Source organism: Equus quagga, unplaced genomic scaffold (genome assembly GCF_021613505.1).
Source record: "Equus quagga isolate Etosha38 unplaced genomic scaffold, UCLA_HA_Equagga_1.0 270_RagTag, whole genome shotgun sequence".
Taxonomy (NCBI): domain Eukaryota; kingdom Metazoa; phylum Chordata; class Mammalia; order Perissodactyla; family Equidae; genus Equus; species Equus quagga.
The window spans coordinates 626,221-635,389 of NW_025799872.1; the positions used below are offsets into that span (position 1 = coordinate 626,221).

At 46.0% G+C, this 9,169-nt stretch overlaps 1 long non-coding RNA gene across 1 annotated transcript in view; it reads left to right on the forward strand.

The window, feature by feature from the left end:
- LOC124233911 (uncharacterized) overlaps window positions 1–6,787 on the forward strand; it is a 49,357-nt gene extending 42,570 nt beyond the window's left edge. The window contains exon 4 of the long non-coding RNA XR_006887178.1: window positions 6,004–6,787. This is a non-coding gene — a long non-coding RNA (uncharacterized LOC124233911). The remainder of the gene's footprint in view (window positions 1–6,003) is intronic.
- The last annotated feature ends 2,382 nt before the right edge of the window (window positions 6,788–9,169 follow it).

Below are 9,169 nucleotides of genomic sequence, written 5' to 3' on the forward strand. Positions count from 1 at the left end.
TGTGCACGAGGGCCCTGATCCCACCGTGGGCTGCCTTCCTCGTGTCTTCCGACTGCTGCACTCATTCTGAGTCCAGGTCTGCTCTCTGCACCCTGGGGACCCGCTCGGCTCCTGGGAATGTGTCCAGCTTATCCATTAGTGATGCTGGCACGTGGCACCCCAGTGAACAGCAGCTCTGAGCCTGTCACCTTCCAGTTCAGGCCGTCAGCCAGGTGCGGGCCTGGGGCTGGCCCTGGACCCTCCAGTTCTTGTTAGTCGCGCACGGTTTGCAGCTTGCATCCCTCACAGCCACGATCGGCAGCAGCTCGGCTTGTTTTTACAAGTGCCCCCAAGTGTAAAATCTCGCGTCAGTCACACAGCCTGCATCTGAGACAGCAAATGGAGGGTGAAGACTGGCGGGTGCAGGTGCCAAGGTTACCCCATGGGGACTGCGAGCGGCTCCCCACAACCACCTGCCGTGTTCGAGGCCCTGGTGTCAACCAGAGAAGGCCCAAACAGACGCCACAACACGTCTGAAAAACTGCAGGGCGTCATTAGCTAAAGACAGTAAAGGAAATAAAGGAAGCAAAAATAAATCATACTGTCTCGTTGTATAAGTAAAAATGGATGAACATTTAGTCCAACTCAACAAACCCACCCTTAAAAACTTTTAAGCACAGATTTTTTTTCTTACCCCACCAAAACAATTTTCATTCATGCTATTCTATGGATCTGAAATTTTATTTTCCATAAATAAGATTGCATGTTTAAAAAAGATAATAAATTAGTCACATAACTTGTGCATTATGAAAAGTTGGAGAATACAGATAAGTAGAAAAGAGTAAACTAACCACTACCCATAATCCTAACAGTCGGAGAGCATCACCATTAACATTTCAGCACCGTTCTCTGCGGTTTTCTTTCTGCACACACACAAGCAAAGAGAAGTTTTGAACGAAAACAGGATCATTCCACACAGATGGTTTGGTAGCTTGATTTTTCATCTTTGGTTTTGTGACCGTCTCTCTATACCAACATCCTTCCATGTTCTCATCCCAAGGACTGCGTCATATTTGATGTAAGACGTGTCATTATTTAGACAGGTGGCTTTCTCAAAATATCTTTTGATTTTTAAACAGCCACAAACTTACAGACAAGTTAGAACAGAATACAAATGTTCTCCCTGAACCACCTGAAGATAAGCTGCCAAGCCAACACCTCAGCAGCCTGAGCATTTTAGCGTCTCTTTCCTACAAACAGGGAAGTTTTCTGACATTATGCAGAACGACGTATGAATCGGGAATTCACACTGATGCATCGCTGCCCTCTGATCATCAGACTCCGTTCAAGTCCTGTCTCAATAACGCCGTTTGCAGCAAAGGATCAGGGTCAGGCTCACGTTTGTGCCGGTTGCTGTTCTCATTGGTGTTCCATTGGGAACACGCGCGGTCCCCGTCCTTCGGGCCCTCTGACACTTGTGAGGAGCTCAGGTCAGTTACGTGCTAGCTGTTTTTCGATTTGGGTGCGTCCACTGCTTCTCCAGGATTCGATTCGGGCTGTGCGTCTGGTCCACAGGAGTGACGCACGTTTAGGCGCGTGCATTCTTCTCACTGCACCCTCTCGGGCAGCGCACTGTTTCCATTTGTCCCGTTACTGAAGATGACCACTTGATTAAGGGGGTGTGTGCCAGGCCTGTCCTTTTCCCCTTTGTAACTAACAAGTATTTTCTTGGGGAGGTGTCTTGAAACTGTGTAAATATCTAAGTTCTCATCCCTCTTTATTCGTCTCAGTCAAATTTGTTTAGCTATCGTAGGGCCTTTTCATATCAGTTTTAGAATAAGCTTATCTACGCTTCCTAATATTTGTGGAGAATTTGATAGGAAATTGCATTACACCTATAGGTCAGTTTGGGGAAAACTGACATCCATGTTCAGTCTCCCAATCCGTAAACACAGTATGTGTCTGCCTTACTTCATAAACATTCTGTAATTTTCAGCATACAAACTCTGTGTTTGTTTTCTTAAGCTTACACCTAAGTGCTTAATTTTCTTTGGAGCGACTGTAAAGGGTATTCTGCTGATTACTTCAGTTTCCACATGTTCATTAGTATATAGAAATACGATTACTTTCGTGTATTGATCTTGTGTCTGTCACTTTGCCGAACTCAACGATTAGTTCCAGAAGCCTTCTTTTTGTAGATTCTTTGGGATTTTCTACATAGATAATCACACTGTCTGCAAACAGGGAGAGTTTTATTTCTTCCTTTCCAACCCATAAGCCTTCTTTTTATTTTTCTTGCCTTATTGCAATGGGTAGAACTCCAGAACTATGTTGAATAAGAGTGGTGATAGTGGACAGCCTTGCCCTGTTCCCGTCTTTAGGGAAAGCCTCTAGTCTTTCCCTTGAGTGTGCTGTTAGCTGTAGGTCTTTCATAGATATGCTTTATCAGATTTATCACATTGAGAGAGTTCCCCTCTACTCCCAGCCAGCTGAGGGCTTTTATCATGAATGGGTAATAGATTTAGCCAAATGCTTTTTCTGCGTCTGTTGAGATGGTCATATAAATTTTCTTCTTTAGCCTCTTGATGTGTTGGATTACAATGACTGATTTTCAGATGCTGAACTAGCCCTTCATAATCATTATAATCACTGTGAATCCCACTTTGTCATGGTGTATAATTCTTTCTTTACGTTGTCGGATTTGGTTTGCTAATATTTTGTTGAGGATTTATACCTAAGTTTATGAGTGATATTGGTCTGTAGTTTTTTGCACTGTCTTTGGTTTCATTATTAAGATAATACTGGCCTCATAAAATGAGTTGAACAGTATTCCCTCCTCTGCTATTTTCTAGAAGTATGTAATATTTGTGTTAATTCTTCTTTAAATGTTTGCTAAAATTCTCCAGTGAAGCCATCTGAGCCTGTGGGTTTCTTTGTGGGGAACTTCAATTTCTTTAATGGTTATTGGATTATTCTGGTTATCTTTTTCAACTTGTGTGAGTTTTGGTAGTTTGTGGGTTTTGAGGAATTGGTCCATTTTTTAAAAGTTGTCCAATTCGTTAGCGTAAAGTTGTTTGCAGTATTCCCTTGTTAACCTTTCACAGTGCAGGGTCTGTGCTGACGTTCCTCATCTCACTTCTGGTCTTGGGCATTAGTGCCTTCTCCCTTTTATCTTGTCAGGCTGGCTAGAAGTTTACTTATTTTATTTATTTTTTTTTTTGCTGAGGAAGGTTGATCCTGAGCTAACATCTGTTGCCAATCTTCCTCAATTTTGTACGTGAGCTGCCATCACAGCACGGCCACTGATAGACGAGTGATGTAGGTCCATTCAGGAACTGAACCCCAGGCCGCTGAAGCGGAGCATGCCAAACTCGACCACTGGGCCATGGGGGCTGGCCCTAGAAGTTTACCAATTTTAATGATGTTTTTTAAAGAATCAGCTTTTAAACCAAAGCTGAATTTCTCTATTGTTTTCCTATTTTTAATTTCATTGATTTCTGCTCTTATTTTTATTATTTCCTTCCTTTTGCTTGCCTTGGGTCTATTTTGTTCTTCTTTTTTCAGTTTTTAGTTTTCTAGATTAATAATTTGAGACCTTTCCTCCTTTCTAATATAAGCTTTAGTGCTATATTTTTTCCTCTCTGTACTGCTCTCACTGTGTCCCACATATGTTGATACACTTTATTTTCACTTTAATTCAGTTTTATATATTTTTTTTTTACTGATTTTAAGAATCCCTCTTTAATGCATGGATTATTTAGGACCATGCTTTTCTAAATTTCCAAGTGTCAGAGATATTTCTATTTTTTTTTTCTTATTTTTTTTCTCATTGGTTTCTAGTTTATTCCATTATGGTCTCAAGCGTACTCTGAGTGAGGTATTTTTAATAGGCTTGGGTGTGGTCTGTCTTGGTTTCCCCAGGCTCTGAACAGAACGTGCATTCTACTATTGTTGGGTGGAATGCCCTGTGGGGCCAGGCTTTGTGGGTCGTGTTGTCTGGTCTCCTGCGTCTTTGCTACTTTTCTCTCTAAGACTCTGTTAGGGGTCTGCTGACGTCCCTAATGACTTCCATGGATTTGTTTGTTCCTTCTTTTGATTCGACCAGTTTTCACATTGTGTATTTTGAAGCTCTGTTGTTTGGTTCATACACGTTTAGAGTTTCTATATGTTCTTGGTGTTTTATCCTTTTATTGTTATGTAATATCCCTCTGACCCTAGAAATGTTCTTTCTTCTCAAGTCTACTTTATCTGATCTTTTTTTTTTTTTTGAGGAAGATTAGCCCTGAGCTAACATCGGCTGCCAATCCTCCTCTTTTTGCTGTGGAAGACTGGCCCTGAGCTCACATCCATGCCCATCTTCCTCTACTTTATATGTGGGACACCTGCCACAGCATGGCTTGCCAAGTGGTGCCATGTCCGCACCCAGGATCTGAACCAGTGAACCCTGGGCTGCTGAAGCAGAACATGTACACTTAACTGCTGCGCCACTGGGCCGGCCCCACCTTTATCTGATCTTAATATTAATATAACCACTCCTGCTTTTTGAAAATTAATGTTAGCATGATATGCCTTTTTCCATCTATTTTCAACCTATCCAATGCATTGTGTTTGAAATGAGTTTTTTGTAGACAGCATATAGCTGGGTCAAGTTTTCAAATTCCCTCTGCCGGTCTCTGTCTTTCAATCGATTTATTTAGACAATTTACACTTAAGGTAATTATTGATGTGGTAGGACTTTAGTCTAAGCCTCTAGTATTTGTGTTCTGTTTGTTTCCTCTTTTTCTCAGTCCTCTGTCTATCTTTTCTTGGCTTCCTGTGGGATTCCTAGACATATGGTTAGGATTTCATCTTGTTTATTTATGCCATTCTTAGCAAAGAGCTTTGTAAAGTTTTCTGGATAATATAGTATCGTGAACAACTTATAGCCTGCGGACATCGGACCTTCACCTCTTCAGGTAAAGTTCTGAAATCTTACTTCCACCTTGGGCCTTTTCCTTCCCTACTTTTTAAATATAATTGTCTCCAGCCCCACAGCTGATGTTGTTGTAGTCTTGCTCCAACCATCAGATATGATTTAAGAATTTATGGGGACAAAGACATTTATTACATTTACCCCTGTTTTTACCCATCCCTTGTTCTTTCCTTTATAAGTTCCAGTCCTTCATCTGTTATCATGTCGTCTGTTTGGAAGGCTTCCTTGTCATTCTTCTAGGGTGGGTCTGCAGGCAACAAATTATCTTGATTTTTCTTCATCTGAGAGGGTCTTTATTTCCCCTTCATTCCAGAAAGATATGAAAACAGCTTCACCAAGTGCAGGGCTCCTGAGCTGCATGTATCTGAGATTTTTAAAAAAAGACCCGGGGAGTGCATCGTATGGTTCTCTTCACGTGCTAAGCCCCCGAGCCAGTCCACCCTCCTCCTTCCGCCTTTCTCAGTCTTTTAAAGGTTGTCTGTTGGACTATTTCCGGGTTATTTAGCTGCAGGGCGAGGGGAGGGGCTGGGTCTGGAGTGCTGTCTAGACGAGCTTCGTCACAAGCACAACAGCAGTCTCGTCTACACTCAGCTGTTTAATTTTCTGCCTCCTCCGATGCTTGGCAGCTCCCCATGCCACTACCACTTTTACTTTCCACTTCAGGGCACTGTAGACTCCCCGATTCCTCCGTTCATGCCCAACCAAGAAATACAGCAAAATACTAGTGGCACAAAATTTGGAACTCCTGGGTTCCAACCTAGCCACTTGCTGAGTGAACTTGGTTAAGTCAGACACTTAATGCCTCTGGGCCTGTTTTCTTGTCTGTGGAATGAAAGGTTTGGACTGGATCAGTACCTTCCAAATGCCTAAACGGGCCAGGCAGGTCTTGGAAATGAATGAAGCCCAACCAGGTCTAAGGCAATACAGAGTGGTGGGGTCTGTGGCAAAGTGCAGAGTCCTGCCCCGGGTAAAGACATTCAGGCCAAATCTTTAAAATGCTTGGTGGGGGCCAAGTAAGTACACAGCCCCTTCATCAAAGTTTCTTCTTTCAGAAGCTGGAGAGATGAGAGAAGTCCTAGTGCTGACCACAGGGTCACTCCACTCCCGCCATCTCTTGGGAAGCTCTTGATTTCCTTATTGTGGTAACACAGCAGAAGAGCGGGCTGATTCAGTCCCCAGAAGTGGTGTGTACCTTCCAGAAGGCTGTATGCATTTGGCCTCTGTTTCCACCCCTGAGCTCCACGCTGGTCTCCATTTCAGGGACTCAGTGACAACTCACTCAGTCCTGGCCCCCAAGTGGAACAGAGACAGCGTGTGCCACATTAATTGGTGCCACATCTCATGGGCAGGCTGGCGTGGACTGAGCCTGGGGAACACGTGGCTGCCACACTTCTTCCTGTCCCTGCACACAGCACCTGCTGGAGGAGGGCCTGCCCGATTGGGCCTGAGGGCTGGCTCATGAACTCCGGGCACTGCAGCTTCACTTGTAACAGCCAGCATCTGGAACCAGCCAAATGTCCATCCACAGAAGAATGGATAAGCAGGTTGTGGTCTGCCCATATCATGGAATTCAACTCAACAATAAAAACAGATGAACTGTTTATTCACAAAACAGCATTGTTGACCCTCAAAAGAATTATGCTGAGTGAAAGAAGCCAGACGAAAAATAATTTTTACTGTATGATGGATTCCCTGTGTAGAAAACTCTGGAAAATGCAAATATAACTGATACTCGGTGACAAAAAGCAGATCGGGGGTTGCTTGGGAGGCGAGCAAAGGAGCACAGGAAACTTCTGGAGACGATTAATAAGTTCACCATCTTTATTGTGCTGACATTTTCACAGATGTCTGTGTATGTCGAACTCATTAAACCATACACTTTAAATATGTGTAGTTTATTGTGTGTCAATTATATGCCTATAAAGCTTAAATTTAAAAAAAAAAAAAAAAGGAAAAAGAAGTAAGAAGGACGCTGCTCTTGTCAAAGTTTCTTCTTACATCATGAGACCAAGTGGCGTCCTTGCTCCCGTGGCACGTCCATCACCTCGGCCACACATGCTGTTTGTATCTTCCTCCCGACCGTGTGTCTGATTAGCTGGTCAGTCAGACATCTCCTTCGAGAGCAGTTGGGTTTGCAGGGAGCTCCCAGCACAATCTGAAAGTCTATTAAAAATCCTGGCGGGCTGGCCCAGTGGCTAGTGGTTAAGTTCGCGTGCTCCACTTTGGCAGCCCGGGGTTCGCAGGTTTGGATCCTGGGTGTGGACCTACACACCACTCATCAGGCCATGCTGTGGTGGCGTCCCACATACAAAATAGAGGGAGATGGCACAGGTGTTAGCTCAGGGCCAGTCTTCCTCACAAACAAAAACAAAAACAAAAACAAAAAACCTGGGAAGAAGACACACCCCTCGTCTTGGGATCCCTGGCTGCTTTCCTGAGGGGAGGCAGTTGCTGGTATGCCTGGGGCTCTGAGGGCCCCAGAGTTATGCTTGTCTACACTGAGGAGCCCAGAGGTGGACAGAGCCCAGACCACACAGTGGCCTGGCCCGCGTGCTGTGCAGAGCGCCTGGAGGCTGCGTCCTCCCTCCCCTCTGCTGTCTGTCTCAGGTCTCACGGAGGAATATGATAGTCACTTGGCCAGGCGAAGCAAGATGTGCCCCCCACCCTCAGGAGGACTGTCACCCCTCCTGGAGCTTGGAGCTCGGGCTAAACTCCAAGTTCCACTGTCTGGGTCTGGCACCCCGTGTAGCCTGTTCCTCCAGGTTACGGCAAGGTGCAGCTGGCTATGAGGGGCTGAACCTGCCCCTCCCTGTCCTGCCTCCACTGGGCCTGAGGGCGAGGCGTCCACATCAGCAGTCAGGACTAGACACCGCCTGGGACCCAAGAGAGCGTTTTATGGTTGGGAATCGGAAACCTGGAGAGGCAGAGTTTCGGGCCAGTCACCCAGCACATGCGGGAGGAATGGCCCGGAGCACAGCCCCCCGCCTTCCTGGTCATTCTCTCCCACTTGCCAGTGTCCCGAAGGCCAGTTTCCTGCTGGTCAGGGCTCTCCCACTGATCTCTCTCTCACTGCAGCCTGCTTTCTTCATTTATCCCACAAGTGGTTGAGTGCCTACTATGTGCAGTGAGCTGGGATTTGATAGGGATACACTGGCTGCCCGTGTGGGCTTCCCACGTGCCTGGTCACACGCTTGAACCCAGATAACAGGGTCCTTGCCCCCAGGAGGTCTAATGCCGAGAAGGTCCTGCCCCGAGCGAGGGTTTGCGGGAGGAGCTCCTTGAGCCGTCCGCTGTGATTGCGCCCAGGACTGATCCCGGACCTGCTTGCGTTTTCTCCATCCACTGACGACCACCCTTCTTCTCACAAACCCTCCAAAGTATCCAGGCTTATGTTCTCCTCTTCGAGTCTGACATTTTGAATGTGTGCGTGTGTGTGGGGAGCAGGATGGATGGAAAGGCAGGTCAGAAGTCAGCTTTGCACTGAAACAAAATAAATCCGACATTCATCTTCCCAAATGAAGTAAGAAGCTAAATCATTCTAAACGGAGCACAGGATTCATACGGAGGCAACTACGGACAAGCACGACGTCGCAGCCCAGCAGCATCAGCCCGCAACAGCCAGGCTGGAGTGGGCTGGACACTCAGAGAGGCGTGTCCACAGGCAGGGCCAGGGAGACCCAGGTCCACGCCATCTGCTCCTCCCCTCGGGCGGGCTCCTGACCCCCGAGCTCCTGTGTCCGCACACGGGAGTGAGAACCAGGCGTTCTGAGATCAGGAGAGGCTCTGCACACGGGAGTTTCGCGGCCTGGCCAGGAGCCCTCGCCCTCATGAGTGTCCTTCTAGAGCAGGAGCCACACATCCAGCCCCAGAGAGGCGTCCGGCTCAGACCACAGGCCGGCCGCCAAAAGTGACCCAAGAAGAGCAGACCTCTCATGTGGGTTTCTCTGCAACGTAAGCCAGGGCACGCCAGGTGTGTTACCCGGACCCCTGATGGTGCCAGTGTGTTCATAAAACCACGTTGCATTACCAGAAATTCATCTCATGAGACAAGATTTTACGTGGACACTTCTGTTTTAATAGTTATGGGTTTTTAAATACGAATTAGACAAAATATCATTGAACAAATAATTATGTTCTAAACCATATCCTACGGATACCATTTAGCACAAGGCTATTTTGAGTAAAATGAGCTGATTTAAACTGGATCTAAAGAAAATA